At 39.8% G+C, this 19,465-nt stretch overlaps 1 long non-coding RNA gene across 1 annotated transcript; it reads right to left on the bottom strand.

Moving 5' to 3' along the window:
- Window positions 1–318: 318 nt before the first annotated feature.
- On the bottom strand, window positions 319–17,925 carry LOC117519982. Its single transcript, XR_004563499.1, has 3 exons — window positions 17,762–17,925; window positions 1,149–1,249; window positions 319–479 (listed from the first exon to the last, which is right to left on the bottom strand). It is a non-coding gene; the product is annotated as an uncharacterized LOC117519982 (long non-coding RNA).
- Between the last annotated feature and the right edge of the window lie 1,540 nt (window positions 17,926–19,465).

Below are 19,465 nucleotides of genomic sequence, written 5' to 3'. Positions count from 1 at the left end.
AAGAGTGAAAATCTCCACCCCCCTGCTGCATGCAGCGCATCAGGGCGTAGGGAGGCGTTGACACAACGTGACTGACGACACATTGGGAGTTGCTGCCTGACGCGTATAAAGCATGCAATGTGAAAGGCCCTTTAGTTGCTAGTTTCCATAAATACAGCATGTTTATAATACACTGTGTAAAAAAAAAAAAAAAAAAGTTGAAGTGAAGAGGATCTAACAAACAGAAAACACATTAACTCACTTCTTTGAGTGTCTTTACCGGAAGCCACATTACTTCCAGGCACTGCTTGTAATTGGTTCAAGCGCACACTTCTGGTTTAGAGCTGGCCAACCTTCGGATAATCTTGTCAGCAGCGTTCACATTGTTCTCTCTCTTGGTATGTCTGGGAACCGACACTTTCAAGGATGGTCCAAGGATGCAGTGCATCAACTTTGTCATTCAGCTGTTCGATACTGTGAATGATGTCATTCTGCTTCTCCTGGAACACAAAATGTATATAGATCCACATGTTACAACCTTAATACAGAAGTTCCCACTTTTTTATTAAATCCTATGCTTCACAAATGATTAAGCCAATGCTGTTGATGCCTTTCATCATGAGCACGGACAAATCTGTGAATGAACTGAGTGATGAAAGTGAGCTATGGAAAAAAAAAAACTTGAAAGATCTTGAAAAGGCCCTGGCGGGGTCTGGTGGTTGTCCCCCAGAAAAATGTGAAATCTCAAATGCATTCTGGTGCTTACTCAGGTCTATTCCAAAAGAATCTACAAAAATTAATTTTTTTGTTGGCACAGGTCAGTTTTTCCACCACAGATAAGGTGGAAACCTCAGTAGTACACACTATGCAAATGAAACATTATGCAAGGGACACAAAATTTTTTATATAAGAAATTCTGAAACTTTATATCAGCAATAAATAAATATGTTTATTGAGTAACAGGGCCTGTAAATTATTTCTTTAAGAAAGGAAAGTTAGCATATACAACTTCATTACTGACAGATTTTACTCTATTTTCAAATTATATCCCAAACAGAACAGAGTATTTGTTGCCAGAAATGTTTGAATATTTTGCTTGCTGAACATGAATTTTAGATTCTACTGGCACAAGACACTATACAATCCTATTTAACCATTATAGTACAAACCTCGGGATAATCTGGCTGATGTGAATCAACTGCAGGCACACACTCAACCCACTGATCAGATGGAGGATTCACTGATACTCTTATGGCAGCCGGCATGGTTGCTGTTGGAGGGTGAAACAAGCAATAATTGAAAAATATTATCACAAGCTTATCTTCATAAAGTCTCTTTCTGGGCACTGACATTACTTAAACTTCAATTGCGTCAACACCTAATAAAAGAGTATATATTTTACTCATGTTTTAGTCAAAATATTAATTAGGCCTGTGCCTCTCTGTGGCTAACATTAGCTCCATGCTAGCCAAAAATGTGTTGATTTGGTTCCCATTAATCCATGGCTGGCAAGCTTCAAGCAAGTTTTGTTATTTCTGGCTAAAACGAATTTGTGCTCACATCAGGATCCGTTACCTTCTTTTGATATTCACAGCGTCGATATCACGGCACAAAGGCCCAGCCACTTGAAGCTAGCTGCTACCTCATGGGTAGCTATGTGGTGGTTCTTTGTGAGGAATCCCAGTCAACGAGCGTCCAGCGTTAGTCTCCTCTTCTGCTCTCAGTGGTCTCTTAATCATAGTATAGAGACTGAACAGACGAATTAACTTGTGGAACACAAACTTTTATTTGCTAAAACAGAACGGAGTTGAGTGCTGTAACTCAGCTAAGTCTTCTTCTTCTGCTCTGTTAAACAGGTTTTAACCCAACTCGGTGCACTACTGCCACCAACTGGTTCGTGAGCAGCACTGCAAGCAACTGTGAAACCGAGTATATTGTTAACAAAATAATTTAATGGTCAATCAATCAATCAATTTTATTTATATAGCGCCAAATCACAACAAACAGTTGCCCCAAGGCGCTTTATATTGTAAGGCAAGGCCATACAATAATTACGTAAAAACCCCAACGGCTCAGGGAGGGGCAGTCTTCTGCTGGGACTGGTTGGGGCTGAGGGAGAGAACCAGGAAAAAGACATGCTGTGGAGGGGAGCAGAGATCAATCACTAATGATTAAATGCAGAGTGGTGCATACAGAGCAAAAAGAGAAAGAAACACTCAGTGCATCATGGGAACCCCCCAGCAGTCTAAGTCTATAGCAGCATAACTAAGGGATGGTTCAGGGTCACCTGATCCAGCCCTAACTATAAGCTTTAGCAAAAAGGAAAGTTTTAAGCCTAATCTTAAAAGTAGAGAGGGTGTCTGTCTCCCTGATCTGAATTGGGAGCTGGTTCCACAGGAGAGGAGCCTGAAAGCTGAAGGCTCTGCCTCCCATTCTACTCTTACAAACCCTAGGAACTACAAGTAAGCCTGCAGTCTGAGAGCGAAGCGCTCTATTGGGGTGATATGGTACTATGAGGTCCCTAAGATAAGATGGGACCTGATTATTCAAAACCTTATAAGTAAGAAGAAGAATTTTAAATTCTATTCTAGAATTAACAGGAAGCCAATGAAGAGAGGCCAATATGGGTGAGATATGCTCTCTCCTTCTAGTCCCCGTTAGTACTCTAGCTGCAGCATTTTGAATTAACTGAAGGCTTTTCAGGGAACTTTTAGGACACCCTGATAATAATGAATTACAATAGTCCAGCCTAGAGGAAATAAATGCATGAATTAGTTTTTCAGCATCACTCTGAGACAAGACCTTTCTAATTTTAGAGATATTGCATAAATGCAAAAAAGCAGTCCTACATATTTGTTTAATATGCGCATTGAATGACATATCCTGATCAAAAATGACTCCAAGATTTCTCACAGTATTTCTAGAGGTCAGGGTAATGCCATCCAGAGTAAGGATCTGGTTAGACACCATGTTTCTAAGATTTGTGGGGCCAAGTACAATAACTTCAGTTTTATCTGAGTTTAAAAGCAGGAAATTAGAGGTCATCCATGTCTTTATGTCTGTAAGACAATCCTGCAGTTTAGCTAATTGGTGTGTGTCCTCTGGCTTCATGGATAGATAAAGCTGGGTTTCATCTACGTAACAATGAAAATTTAAGCAATGCCGTCTAATAATACTGCCTAAGGGAAGCATGTATAAAGTGAATAAAATTGGTCCTAGCACAGAACCTTGTGGAACTTCATAATTAACCTTAGTCTGTGAAGAAGATTCCCCATTTACATGAACAAATTGTAATCTATTAGATAAATATGATTCAACCAGTAAATAGATCTATGTACACAAACTACTTTAAATAAAATGAATTCATTTGAATTGTATCCTCTGATAATGTTGGTCAAACCTGTTTTAAAATAAAGCACTATAGTGTTTCTGACGTTCTGACCCAATTATTACAGTAGTTTTGTGAGACAGCATTTCTCTGAGCTGATAAACCTGCTCTGCCTTTACCTTTAACCACGAAGGAACCAAACACTTATGCTAGAAATTTGTTAACTTAATTGGCAATACTTGAATGTATAATGTGATTACAGGAAATTATACACAATGATCACTGATGCTTTATTATTATTATTATTATTATTATTATTATTATTATTATTATTATTATTATTATTATTATTATTTTACCAGAATGAGTATGTTGCATTTTCCATACAGAAATGATTGTATCCAGGTCTTACAATTATATTGTGTACAATGTACATGTTTTACCCTGGATAATTATAATATCATGCCTCACTGCAAACATGAATTAAGCAGCTGAAATTAAAGGAATCAGAAAGCAATAAATATGTTGTAACAATTATGTGGTAACAATTCCCACCAAACACTGTTCGACTGTGACATGAAGTCATCCTCAAATGAGGCCTGAGTGAAACACTAAACCATGGACAAATGTTCATTCTGGAAATGTGAAATCGAGTTGATTTCTGCCACTGTAACATGTGTGACTGCTACATTCATCTCATGTTTAAAAAATGTTTGAACTGCAAGTTTATTAAGTGACCAGTAAAAAATATTATTTGTCTGTGAGCTGTTTTATTTAAATGTCAATGCTTCCTGCTCATGTATGTTGAAAACATTATTTTGTAAATCAATTTTTAATAACTTTAATGTATTTTTCCTTATTTACAAAAATGCTAAAGATAAGCTTTTTTTTTTTATTTGGCAAAATGTATGTAATTCAGGTCTGTGGGACTTCTGGATAATACAATGCCATTGCAATCTGTTTCCATAAAAAAACATATTTTGGGAGCTGACAATCACAGTCTGTAGTGATGTAAATTATTTTGCAAAAATTAATATTCCAGTTAACAGAGTGCATGTTAATGTAAGTTGCACTAAGACATGTTTCGGAGTTAGCTCTGTCAGTTTATTACAGTAATCTTGAAATTATACAGTATATTCAGTAGGCCTGAATAAATCATAAATCGACAAATTCTTGGTTACCATGGTAGAGTGCTTAAATTATTTCTATTGTTCATTCTACCTATGTTTGCACACATAATTTAAGTGGAGTCCAACATTAACTTTCTGTATGCTGTAAATTGTATTTAATGTTTTCCTATAATGTGAAATTTTATATATATATATATATATATATATATATATATATATATATATATATATATATACGAGGTCTGTCAATAAAGCAACGGTCCTTTTTATTTTTTTCAAAAACTATATGGATTTCATTCATATGTTTTACGTCAGACATGCTTGAACCCTCGTGCGCATGCGTGAGTTTTTCCACGCCTGTTGGTGACGTCATTCGCCTGTGAGCACTCCTTGTGGGAGGAGTCGTCCAGCCCCTCGTCGGAATTCCTTTGTCTGAGAAGTTGCTGAGAGACTGGCGCGTTGTTTGATCAAAATTTTTTCTAAACCTGTGAGACACATCGAAGTGGACACGGTTCGAAAAATTAAGCTGGTTTTCAGTGAAAATTTTAACGGCTGATGAGAGATTTTGAGGTGATTCTGTCGCTTTAAGGACTTCCCACGGTGCGAGACGTCGCTCAGCGCTCTCAGCCGCCGTCGTCAGCCTGTTCAAGCTGAAAACCTCCACATTTCAGGCTCTATTGATCCAGGACGTCGTGAGAGAACAGAGAAGTTTCAGAAGAAGTCGGTTTCAGCATTTTATCCGGATATTCCACTGTTAAAGATTTTTTTAATGAAAGACGTGCGGACGGGTCCGCGCGTCGGGACGCAGCTGACGCGGTGCGGCGGCACAGGAAAAACACCTCCGTGTTGATAACCATTTGTAAAATCCAGGCGGCTTTTGATGGCTTTCAGTGGAGTGAGTATATGAGAAATTGTTTAACAGCAGGACATGTTCCAACTTGTCCTTAAGGCTTTCAACAGAGGTGTTTTTCCTGTGGCGGAGCGTCGCGTCGGCTGCGTCCCGACGCGTGGACCCGCCCGCACGTCTTTCATTAAAAAAATCTCCTTTAACAGTGGAATATCCGGATAAAATGCTGAAACCGACTTCTTCTGAAACTTCTCTGTTCTCTCACGACGTCCTGGATCAATAGAGCCTGAAATGTGGAGGTTTTCAGCTTGAACAGGCTGACGACGGCGGCTGAGAGCGCTGCACGATGTCTCGCACCGTGGGAAGTCCTTAAAGCGACAGAATCACCTCAAAATCTCTCATCAGCCGTTAAAATTTTCACTGAAAACCAGCTTAATTTTTCGAACCGTGTCCACTTCGATGTGTCTCACAGGTTTAGAAAAAAGTTTGATCAAACAAAGCGCCAGTCTCTCAGCAACTTCTCAGACAAAGGAATTCCGACGAGGGGCTGGACGACTCCTCCCACAAGGAGTGCTCACAGGCGAATGACGTCACCGACAGGCGTGGAAAAACTCACGCATGCGCACGAGGGTTCAAGCATGTCTGACGTAAAAACACATGTACTCAACAAAAATATAAACGCAACACTTTTGGTTTTGCTCCCATTTTGTATGAGATGAACTCAAAGATCTAAAACTTTTTCCACGTACACAATATCACCATTTCCCTCAAATATTGTTCACAAACCAGTCGAAATCTGTGATAGTGAGCACTTCTCCTTTGCTGAGATAATCCATCCCACCTCGCAGGTGTGCCATATCAAGATGCTGATTAGACACCATGATTAGTGCACAGGTGTGCCTTAGACTGCCCACAATAAAAGGCCACTCTGAAAGGTGCAGTTTTGTTTTATTGGGGGGGGGATACCAGTCAGTATCTGGTGTGACCACCATATGCCTCATGCAGTGCAACACATCTCCTTCGCATCATCCGTGAAGAGAACACCTCTCCAACGTGCCAAACACCAGCGAATGTGAGCATTTGCCCACTCAAGTCGGTTACGACGACGAACTGGAGTCAGGTCGAGCCCCCGATGAGGACCACGAGCATGCAGATGAGCTTCCCTGAGACGGTTTCTGACAGTTTGTGCAGAAATTCTTTGGTTATGCAAACCGATTGTTTCAGCAGCTGTCCGAGTGGCTGGTCTCAGACGATCTTGGAGGTGAACATGCTGGATGTGGAGGTCCTGGGCTGGTGTGGTTACACGTGGTCTGCGGTTGTGAGGCTGGTTGGATGTACTGCCAAATTCTCTGAAACGCCTTTGGAGATGGCTCATGGTAGAGAAATGAACATTCAGTACACGAGCAACAGCTCTGGTTGACATTCCTGCTGTCAGCATGCCAATTGCACGCTCCCTCAAATCTTGCGACATCTGTGGCATTGTGCTGTGTGATAAAACTGCACCTTTCAGAGTGGCCTTTTATTGTGGGCAGTCTAAGGCACACCTGTGCACTAATCATGGTGTCTAATCAGCATCTTGGTATGGCACACCTGTGACGTGGGAAGGATTATCTTAGCAAAGGAGAAGTGCTCACTATCACAGATTTAGACTGGTTTGTGAACAATATTTGAGGGAAATGGTGATATTGTGTATGTGGAAAAAGTTTTAGATCTTTGAGTTCATCTCATACAAAATGGGAGCAAAACCAGAAGTGTTGCGTTTATATTTTTGTTGAGTATAGTTTTTGAAAAAAATAAAAAGGACCGTTACCTTATTGACAGCCCTCGTGTATATATATATATATATATATATATATATATATATATATATATATATATATATATATATATATATATATATTATATACACACACACACACACACACATTTTTATTTAAAGGCAAGCTTTACACATACAACATGAACATTATGTGAATGTTGAACATTAAGCATACATTCTATGAACACTTGATTGATTTTTGCAAATGTTTTCCTTACGTTTGTCTAATGTTTGCTTCCATGCAAACATTAGACAAACATCACAAACATTAAATGAACGTTCGCAAACTTGTTGAACAGTAAATGAACATTCTATGAACGTTCAGTTGATGTTCACAAATTTTCACCTCCATGCAAACATTCGACAAACATCACAAACATTACATGAACGTTCACAAACTTGCTGAACAGTAAACAAACATTCTACAACCCCTGGCAAAAATTATGGAATCACCGGCCTCGGAGGATGTTCATTCAGTTGTTTAATTTTGTAGAAAAAAAGCAGATCACAGACATGACACAAAACTAAAGTCATTTCAAATGGCAACTTTCTGGCTTTAAGAAACACTATAAGAAATCAAGAAAAAAAGATTGTGGCAGTCAGTAACGGTTACTTTTTTAGACCAAGCAGAGGAAAAAAATATGGAATCACTCAATTCTGAGGAAAAAATTATGAAATCACCCTTTAAATTTTCATCCCCAAACTAACACCTGCATCAAATCAGATTTGCTCATTAGTCTGCATCTAAAAAGGAGTGATCACACCTTGGAGAGCTGTTGCACCAAGTGGACTGACATGAATCATGGCTCCAACACGAGAGATGTCAATTGAAACAAAGGAGAGGATTATCAAACTCTTAAAAGAGGGTAAATCATCACGTAATGTTGCAAAAGATGTTGGTTGTTCACAGTCAGCTGTGTCTAAACTCTGGACCAAATACAAACAACATGGGAAGGTTGTTAAAGGCAAACATACTGGTAGACCAAGGAAGACATCAAAGCGTCAAGACAGAAACTTAAAGCAATATGTCTCAAAAATCGAAAATGCACAACAAAACAAATGAGGAACGAATGGGAGGAAACTGGAGTCAACGTCTGTGACCGAACCTCTAAGAAACCGCCTAAAGGAAATGGGATTTACATACAGAAAAGCTAACGAAAGCCATCATTAACACCTAAACAGAAAAAAACAAGGTTACAATGGCTAAAGAAAAGCAATCGTGAACTGTGGATGACTGGATGAAAGTCATATTCAGTGATGAATCTCGAATCTGTATTGGGCAAGGTGATGATGCTGGAACTTTTGTTTGGTGCCGTTCCAATGAGATTTATAAAGATGACTGCCTGAAGACAACATGTAAATTTCCACAGTCATTGATGATATGGTGCTGCATGTCATGTAAAGGCACTGGGGAGATGGCTGTCATTACATCATCAATAAATGCACAAGTTTACGTTGATATTTTGGACACTTTTCTGATGTTTAAGGATGATGAAATCATTTTTCAAGAAGATAATGCATCTTGCCATAGAGCAAAAACTGTGAAAACATTCCTTGCAAAAAGACACATAGGGTCAATTTCATGACATAGAGTTAATGTCAACGAGCAGATGTGATTTGATGCAGGTGTTAGTTTTGGGGATGGAAATTTACAGGGTGATTCCATAATTTATTTCCTCAGAATTGAGTGAGTCCATAGTTTTTTCCTCTGCTTGGTCTAAAAAAGTAACCGTTACTGACTGCCACAATCTTTTTTTCTTGATTTCTTAGTGTATATGAACATTTGTTTGATGTTTGCAAATGTTTGCTTCCAGGTGGGTGGTCATTGGTGTGACAGAAGACAATGTTAGTGACAGATAGTGTCAGGATCTGCCCCAGCCTGGGGTTCATGTCTGGGTTTTCCCCTTATTTGGTCTAGGCTTCCACTGAGGGTTTTATAGTTTTACTTTTCATATTATTATATGTGGTCATGTGTAAGTCTTGGTTTGGTTCTGTTCATTTCTGTACTTTGTGTAATGCTTCTGTTGCTGGTTTTATTCTGTGCATCATTTATTTATGGTTTAGTCATTTATTGTATTACCTAGTCCCTGGTTTTGATTTGTTCATCATTTATTTCCTATTCTGTCAATAGTTTGTTTTGTGTATTCACTTCCTGTGTCACGTCCTCTCTTTTAGTTATAACTGGTCTGTCACTCCTCGACTTGCCACTTAGTTTTAGTTTTGCCCCTCTGTTTGTTGTGTTTATTATGGTTAATCAAGCACGTCACATTTTGCACCAGTGGTTTTTCTGTCATTTAATTATCTTGCCCCAGTTCATGTTGCTTTTGCCTTACTGCACTCTCTTGCACTTACCTTGTCTTCCCTGGTCACGCCCCCTTCCAGCACTCTCTGCACACCTGTTCCTCATTTCACACTCTGATTCTTCCACTAGTATTTAAGCCCTCACAGTCTCACAGTCCCTCACCAGATTGTTGCATGTTGCACTTTCCAGCCTCATACCTTTGTCCTGTTTGCCTTGTAATATTTCTGACCTTGCCTGTGTTACCGACTTCCGCCTTGTCTTATCCTTGAACTCTGCTCATTTTTGACTTTGCCTCTGCCTCAGCCCTGTGAACTCCTGTTGCCGTGTATTTGGAACTGTGCTTGTTCTTTGGACTCCACCTCAGCTTGCTACCTGCCTGTACCTCCACTACGTTGACTGATTTCCTGTGTACCGAACCAATTGCCAGTTTACCAGATAAAGTTACTTTTTCCTTACTCCAACACCTGTGTCTGTGAGTCTGCATTTGCCTCCTACAACTTCAGGGTCAAGCCACCACGAACCATGACAGATAGAGATGGAGACAGATAGTCAGAGGTGGGACAAAGTCACGATCAGGTCACTTTCAAGTCATGAATCAGCAAGTCCTAAGTCAAGTCTCAAGTCATAATGACCACCAATTGTTTGTCAGCTGATTTTGGACTTGACTTGGGACATGGAGATTGATGACTTGAGAATGACTTGACAGTGACTTTGTCCCACCTCTGCAGATAATCTCTTTGATGTCTCACTGGAACAGCAAGAGCAAGATGGGAGCCGTGCAACAAGTAACATTTCTGAAGATTTATAAAACATTCTGAGATAATTGTTTTCCCTGCTGGCTGTGAAGGGATCCCAGTATGCCCTTGACCCTCAGTTGCGCTGAACAAAGAAAGTGGAACAAGTGAGTAAAATAAGTACCACAGTACAAACATGTGATGGAAAACTTAGATTGTTAAAATCAACCGTCTTCATTTGCTCTGCCAGAGGCAACACATGATTGGCTGCAAAGGAGAATCACGCTGTACATGATTAGTGATATCTGATGAACATCTTCCTACTCATGGGGGTGTGTGTTGTTGATTTGGCTGATGAGACTTAATCATGCTAATCAATGAGCTTGAGGAGAAGGGGGGATGTGTTGTTGAAATACAAATTACAATTTAAAACAAATTTATTTGCTGAGTGTGTTTACTGTGGAGGCTCATTTTCTGCTGGAATCCATGTGTCGTTGCGCAATGTGGCAATAGGTGATGTTTATTTTCACATTAATTGTGTTATTCTTGCAATGTCAGCCTGTAACTGTATTTCACTCCCAAATTACACTGGAAATTGCTTGAACAATGTTGTAATGTGTTTCTCATTTCTTCTTGGGCTGCAAAGGCTCACAGGCTTCTCATGTGCTATTTGACTGAGCACTGCCCTAAAGTGCATCCCTTTGGATTTCAAAGATAGCAGTAAGCCCTTGCATGCATGAAAAAGAAATGTTTTTTTGACTGGAAACCATTAAAATCTTTGCATTGAGCATTGAAGTAGGTGAAGAGCAAGCCAGAATAAAGAAAGTTCCTGACCATGAACTGATGTGTTCCCTTCCCACGTGAAGCTGGCATATATAAGAAACAGCTCATGCATCAATGCCTGTGCATAACGTAGATAAACCTTGCTGAAACAGTATGCAGTATGTTAAAGTTATTTACATAAACCCAGTTCTCCAAACAGTGAGTCAGTCATTAGTGGAAATACTTCCCTGTGTGTATTTGAAAGTAAATTCAACAGCACCATCCTTGACTGGTGGAGGAACCATCTCATCTCCCTTCAAAACATTCCTATTTGCTTTCTGAACATACTAACTCTGTCTTCAAACAGAATATCAGAGATTATGATGACAGGACCCAGGAGAAAGACATCATTATGAGGATAAAGTGGAATTATTTATTTATTTTTACAAAAACGAAAGCTTATATAGGGCAGCATGGTGGCTTAGTGGTTAGCACTGTTGCCTCACAGCAAGAAGGCCATGTGATCGCATTCCACCTTAGCTTTTCTGTGTGGTGTTTGCATGTTCTCACTGTGTGTATGGGTTCCTTGCAGGTGCTCCTGCTTCCTCCCACATCCAAAGACATCTAGGTTAGGTGAATTGGAACTTTTCACTGATCGTAGGTGTACGTGCAGGTCTGAATTTGTTAGTTTGTGTATGTGTGGCCCTGCAACAGAATGGGTGCCCAGTGTAGTGTTTTCCCTGCCTCATGCACCATGACTGCTGGAATAGGCTCCAGCCCTCCCAGTGACCCTTAATTAGAGAAACAGATCTAGAAAATGGATGGATGGAAAGCTCAGATATCCTTTGAGATTATAGTGGTAAATTAACAATTAAACAAAATGATATATTTTACAAAAAAAAAAAAAAAAAAAAAAAGTGAATATTCTTTGAAAGTAAATATCTTCAGCTTTTCCCTTGTTTTACTTTGGGTCATCACAGCACATCTTGAGGTGGATCTTCATGTTGATTTGGTGCAAGGTTTATATTTTAGGCCCTTTCTGATGCAATTCCAAATTACATGGAGAATGGGCATTGAAGCCGGAACCTTCTACACTGGAAACAACTGCACTTCTTGGACACCACCACTATCAAAAACAGTGCAACTGGAAAGTATTCCAGCTTCACCTTTTCTCAATTTTTTTGTTATGTTACTGTTGACATGCCCCATTATCCTGTCTGTGCGTTCCTTGTCTTTTTTTTTACCTGTCATGTCTGTCTCCTGGTTGATGTGTCTGGGTATGTGTGGGTTCCCCAGTTTTGTGGTTGTATTTGGTATTTGTGGGTGCACTCCCCCAGCCTACGTCTGTGTCATCTGCAGTGGTGGGCACAGTTCAGCTTATCTGATAGCAGATAATTATCAAGCTAATGTTTTTGTTATCGGATTAGCTTCTCAGATAAGTTTTAAACCATCATCGGACCAATTATCTTCCAAAAATTTAGTTCCGATAACTTTCAGTCCAATAACATTTGTTTTTTGCTGGTAAAGTTTAACGGTCAAAAATGTTTGTAAACCCTAAACTCAAACATTTTAATCCATCTGTTGTGTGTTTGTAGCAGACTGGCTGCCTGTCGCTTGTTGATGATGTCATCATTAAGCACAAAACATGATTGGTCGCTTGACGCAGAGAGCACTGTGGGTAGTGTAGTTCAGGTTCACTTGGACGTTACAGTGACTCGCCCACTCGACACAAAAAACAAAACAAACTAATTTTAAGATTATTTATTTTATTTCTTGTGGCTGTAATTTAATTACCAAAACTTGGTGGGGGGGCTCTCATGGCGCAGCTGTGTGTACAGAGGGAGGGACTTTTCTTCATGTTTAGGACGCTGTTTTGGATTAAAAAAGGACGCTTTATGTGGATTATTTATTCAGATGAATCCCACTGAAACTAACAAGTAAGAATTTATATTTACTACGTGTATTTATTCTGCCAATCACTGCATTAATGGATGTATTTCGGTTGTTTAAGCCGCAGGGTTCAAAGCACGTGAAAAAAAGCGGCAGCTTGTAGCTCGTAAATTACAGTGTATCTTATACCGAGATAAACTGTGACTTCTAATTCTGTGTTTACTGCTTTTGAAGATGGTGACAGTGTTTGGGGTTTTATTTTTTTATTTATACATTTTTGTGTGTTCTTTGTGTTTGTGATCCTTGATTTACCCAGCAGCCCCTGCGGCGCTTAAAGTGAAACGGGTTTTATCAGAAGTCGACAGTGTAATCTGATGTGGCAGCGTCGGAATCAATACTAATAGTTATCGGTTATCTGTAAGAAAGATAAATTTTTTTAGCAGTTTATTAGTTTATCGTCAGAAAACATAACTTTTCAGTTATCACTTTTCAGTTTGGGTGTGGGTGTGTCCCTGCTGTCAGCGGTGTGGATGTGTGAGCATGTGTCCACCTTTGTGTCATGCACGTGTGTATGTGTGAGTGTGTGTCTGCCTCCCTGTTGTGTATGTGTTGGTGCAATCATCATTGTGTCGCTGTCTTGTGTGACCACGGAATTGTCATCCTTGTGTTCAGTCCCTTCCTTGCATGTGGGCATGTTATGTCATCTGTCTCTGTCCCTCCCATGTCTTGACATTTGTCCCCACCCTGGTCCTCTGTTATTGCTCTTGGGTTTTTCATTTATTTCGTAAGATGGTCTTGTGTTGTCATTTTTACGTGGTCCCTGTTTTAGGTCCCGCCTTTATTTTCTCTGAGTTTTCTCAGATGATAAGTGTTGGGTTTTTGTCATGTGATCTCTGTATAGTTCTACATGGTGTTGTCTGTTTGGTTCTCATGTTTTTTGCAGTTCTTGCACTTTATGTTTGGTTTAATATTTGTGATCTGGTTTTATTTTCCACTCACCTCTGGTCATCTGTTTATTTTGTCTCTTGATGTATTCTTTTTTCTCACATGCCCCTATGTTTCCATTCTCAGTTTTGTACACCTGTTGTTAATTGTTAAGTTATATTTAAACTGCACCTGTACATTTATTCTTTGCCAGTCGATTATGTCAGTAACTTGTTTCCCATCACATCCAGTCTGTCTCTACCTCATTCTCTTATCAGTAAGTGTTTGCATGCTGCTGTGTGTTTGGAAGGTGTTTTTATTATTTATTTTAGTCTTTTTGCTGTTTTTGGATGATTGTTCAAGTAGGGGTCCTATTTGACTCATTGCAGTACAAACCACAACAGTTACAGCCTTATTCCAAAATGGATTAATCCATTTTCCCTCAAAATTCTCCTCACACCACCCTGTAATGACAACATTAAAAAAGTTTAGATTTTTTTTTTTTTTTTTTGCAAATTGATAAAAAAAATGTACATATGTACATATATAAACACCCTTTGCTCAATACACTGTTGATACACCTTTGGCAGCCATTACAGCCTCAAGTCTTTCTGAATACATTGCATTAAGTTTGGCACACCTATGTGTGGGCAGTTTTGCTCAGTTTCACTCTGGCTTTCACCCTGGTGGCTTTCATTCTGTCTGGCCATATCCTCATTGTGGTTCTTTCTAACACACCTATTTCTTATCAGTAGCTCATCACCTGGGTGGATTTAAGCATCAACTATTTCACCTTTTCCCTGCCAAATCGATGCACCTTGTGCTTTTGCTTCCAGCCTGTTCCTAGTGTATTCTCATCGTGTGCCTCTTTGTGTTTTTGACCATCTGCCTGTGTATTTGACCATGCCTTTGCCTCATGAACTTGGTATTGTTGTTTTTTAACTGCCTTTTTTGTACCGGATCCAGCTAATGACCACAGTAAACTGTCTTAACCCTAAGAGCTTTTTGTCCTGCAATTGTGTTGTGCCATTTCTTACTGCAAGACCTGATAGCCAGTTTACAAGGTTTACTTCCAGATTCTTCTTCCGCTGCCTTTGAACATGCTCTTGCTGTCTGCTTCTTTTCTATTTGCAATGTTTAAGACACCACTTCAATTCTGCTTTTGTTGGATCTTGGTACAGCTTTTGATACTGTGGGTCACTGCATACTGTTATAAATTTGAAAACTGTTTTGGCATTTCTGGTCACTTTCGTTCATGGTTAGCATCATATTTAGTGAACAGAACACGATGCACAGTGCATCCAGAAAGTATTCACAGCACTTCTCTTTTTTCACATTTTGTTATATTACCATATTCCAAAATAGAGAAAATGAATTTCCCCTCAAAATTTTACTCACAACACCGCATAATGATAACATGAAAGGTTTTATGAAATCTTTGCAAATTAATTAAAAAAATCATGAACTAAGAAAACACATGTACATAAATATTCACACCCTTTACTCAATACTTGATGCACCTTCAATTACAGCCTCAAGACATCTTTAACATAGTTCCACAAGCTTTGCACACCTAATTTTGGGCAGTTTTGCCCATTCCTCTTTGCATTCATCATTCCCTCAATCCTGACTAGTCTTCCAGTTCCTGCCACTGAAAAAATCCCAACAGCACGATGCTGCCACCACCATGCTTTACTGTAGGGATGGTGCCTGGTTTCCTCCAAACATGTAACATGACATGGCATTCATGCCAAGGAGTTCACTCTTTGTCTCATCAGACCAGATCATTTTTCTTTCTCATGGTCTGACTCCTTCAGGTGCCTTTTGTCAAATTCCAGGCATGCTGCCATGTGCCTTTTACTAAGGAGTGGCTTCCGTCTGTCCTCTCTACCATCCATGCATGATTGCTGGCTGCAGAGACTGTTGTCCTTCTGAAATGTTCTCCTCTTTCCACAGAGGAACGCTGGAGCACTGACAGAGTCACCATTGGATTCTTGGTCACCTCCCTGACTAAGGCCCTTCTCCCTGATCACTCAGTTTAAACAGGCAGTTTAGACAGTTCTAGGAAGATTCCTGGTGGATCTGAACTTCTTCAGTTTATGGATGATGGAGGCCACTGTGCTCATTGGGACCTTCAAAGCAGCAGAAATTTTTCTGTACCCTTCCCCAGATTTGTGCTTCCCACAATCCTGTCTTGGAGGTCCACAGACAACTCCTTTGACTTCATGCTTGGTTTGTGCTCTGACATGTACTGTCAACTGTAAAACCATATATGTAGACAGGTTTTCCAAATCAAGTCCAATCAACTGACTTTACTCCAGGTGGCCCCCAATTTAGCTGTAGAACATCTCAAGGATGATCAGTGGAAAGAGGATGCACCTGAGCTCAGTTTTGACCTTCATGGCAAAGGCTGCGAATAATAATATTTTTAATTATTATTATTTTAATAATGTCGCAAAAATCTAAACAAAAGAAAATCACATTGTCATTACAGGCTTTTGTGTGTAGGATTTTGAGGGAACAATGAATTTCATCCATTTTGGAATAAAGCTGTAACATAACAAAATGTGGAAAATGTGATGTGCTGTGAATACTTTCTGGATGCCCCATAAATAAGTAAATAAAAATATAAATTCTCAGAATCTAGCTTCATTATTTTGTCATCACCATACAACACAGCTCTACACAATTGCATATGCATACAACATTGTTAGAACAATCTGAGTTAGCATTTATGTTTACATGGATCCACACTTTTTTAATGGTTATATTTCAGATGTTTCAGGAATATGGCTGTCCTAAGATCACCAATACTTAGATGGACTGTTGGAAAGGATAACTTGAATGGTCAAAAAATTGTTCTCTGTACGTCTGGTTAAATATGCACAGAAAGAACATAAATAAATTGTTGTAAAGTGTTCTGTGCAAGACCAAAACTCTTCCAACAATAGTCATAATAATAATTACCGTATTTTACGCACCATAAGGCGCACCTAAAAGCCGTGCGCCCTATAATCCGGTGCGCCTTATGTGTGCACTGAATTCCAAAATCTGTAAAAACGACCGACATTGTCTTTGACCGTCGGAATATCGGACCATTTCCCGCTGACACAGGGACGCAATATGTAAAGTACGTATGCTGGCAGCGTAGAGTACATACCCTGGCAGCGATAAACCAATTGGAGAACATTACATAATACGTAAAGCACGTACACTGGTAGCGTAGAGTACGTACACTGCCAGCGATAAACCAATCAGAGAAGAGTCTGTGGTACGTGCACTTACCTCCGCCACTCCTGGTAGTTACCGTATACTACAGGTATCCTGCAAAACAACATTTGTTTGTCTAAGGACCCCGGAAAATGGCGCCAGTGAAGAGACATGCTTACGAGGCACAATTCAAACTGCAGGCTATCAGTTACGCGGTTGTTCATGGGAATAGAGCAGCTGCGAGAGAAAACAAGAAAATGAACTGCGCCAAGTTAAAAAGACCAAACGGAGTTTCCGCGGAAACAAAGCGAGGTGGCCACAGCTAGAAGACCAACTCGAGCAATGGGTCATTGAAGAAAGAACAGCCGGGAGAAGCGTCTCTACAGTCACCATTCGGCTGAAGGCAAATCCTATTTAACCATTATAGTACAAACCTCGGGATAATCTGGCTGATGTGAATCAACTGCAGGCACACACTCAACCCACTGATCAGATGGAGGATTCACTGATACTCTTATGGCAGCCGGCATGGTGCTGTTGGAGGGTGAAACAAGCAATAATTGAAAAATATTATCACAAGCTTATCTTCATAAAGTCTCTTTCTGGGCACTGACATTACTTAAACTTCAATTGCGTCAACACCTAATAAAAGAGAGTATATTTTACTCATGTTTAGTCAAATATTAATTAGGCCTGTGCCTCTCTGTGGCTAACATTAGCTCCATGCTAGCCAAAATGTGTTGATTTGGTTCCCATTAATCCATGGCTGGCAAGCTTCAAGCAAGTTTTGTTATTTCTGGCTAAAACGAATTTGTGCTCACATCAGGATCCGTTACCTTTTTGATATTCACAGCGTCGATATCACGGCACAAAGGCCCAGCCACTTGAAGCTAGCTGCTACCTCATGGGTAGCTATGTGGTGGTTCTTTGTGAGGAATCCCAGTCAACGAGCGTCCAGCGTTAGTCTCCTCTTCTGCTCTCAGTGGTCTCTTAATCATAGTATAGAGACTGAACAGACGAATAACTTGTGGAACACAAACTTTTATTTGCTAAAACAGAACGGAGTTGAGTGCTGTAACTCAGCTAAGTCTTCTTCTTCTGCTCTGTTAAACAGGTTTTAACCCAACTCGGTGCACTACTGCCACCAACTGGTTCGTGAGCAGCACTGCAAGCAACTGTGAAACCGAGTATATGTTAACAAAATAATTTAATGGTCAATCAATCAATCAATTTTATTTATATAGCGCCAAATCACAACAAACAGTTGCCCCAAGGCGCTTTATATTGTAAGGCAAGGCCATACAATAATTACGTAAAAACCCCAACGGCTCAGGGAGGGGCAGTCTTCTGCTGGGACTGGTTGGGGCTGAGGGAGAGAACCAGGAAAAGACATGCTGTGGAGGGGAGCAGAGATCAATCACTAATGATTAAATGCAGAGTGGTGCATACAGAGCAAAAAGAGAAAGAAACACTCAGTGCATCATGGGAACCCCCCAGCAGTCTAAGTCTATAGCAGCATAACTAAGGGATGGTTCAGGGTCACCTGATCCAGCCCTAACTATAAGCTTTAGCAAAAAGGAAAGTTTTAAGCCTAATCTTAAAAGTAGAGAGGGTGTCTGTCTCCCTGATCTGAATTGGGAGCTGGTTCCACAGGAGAGGAGCCTGAAAGCTGAAGGCTCTGCCTCCCATTCTACTCTTACAAACCCTAGGAACTACAAGTAAGCCTGCAGTCTGAGAGCGAAGCGCTCTATTGGGGTGATATGGTACTATGAGGTCCCTAAGATAAGATGGGACCTGATTATTCAAAACCTTATAAGTAAGAAGAAGAATTTTAAATTCTATTCTAGAATTAACAGGAAGCCAATGAAGAGAGGCCAATATGGGTGAGATATGCTCTCTCCTTCTAGTCCCCGTTAGTACTCTAGCTGCAGCATTTTGAATTAACTGAAGGCTTTTCAGGGAACTTTTAGGACACCCTGATAATAATGAATTACAATAGTCCAGCCTAGAGGAAATAAATGCATGAATTAGTTTTTCAGCATCACTCTGAGACAAGACCTTTCTAATTTTAGAGATATTGCATAATGCAAAAAAGCAGTCCTACATATTTGTTTAATATGCGCATTGAATGACATATCCTGATCAAAAATGACTCCAAGATTTCTCACAGTATTTCTAGAGGTCAGGGTAATGCCATCCAGAGTAAGGATCTGGTTAGACACCATGTTTCTAAGATTTGGGGCCAAGTACAATAACTTCAGTTTTATCTGAGATTAAAAGCAGGAAATTAGAGGTCATCCATGTCTTTATGTCTGTAAGACAATCCTGCAGTTTAGCTAATTGGTGTGTGTCCTCTGGCTTCATGGATAGATAAAGCTGGGTTTCATCTACGTAACAATGAAAATTTAAGCAATGCCGTCTAATAATACTGCCTAAGGGAAGCATGTATAAAGTGAATAAAATTGGTCCTAGCACAGAACCTTGTGGAACTTCATAATTAACCTTAGTCTGTGAAGAAGATTCCCCATTTACATGAACAA

The sequence above is a fragment of the Thalassophryne amazonica genome, chromosome 1 (genome assembly GCF_902500255.1).
Source record: "Thalassophryne amazonica chromosome 1, fThaAma1.1, whole genome shotgun sequence".
Lineage (NCBI taxonomy): Eukaryota > Metazoa > Chordata > Actinopteri > Batrachoidiformes > Batrachoididae > Thalassophryne > Thalassophryne amazonica.
This window is presented reverse-complemented; position numbering and strand designations above follow the sequence as displayed.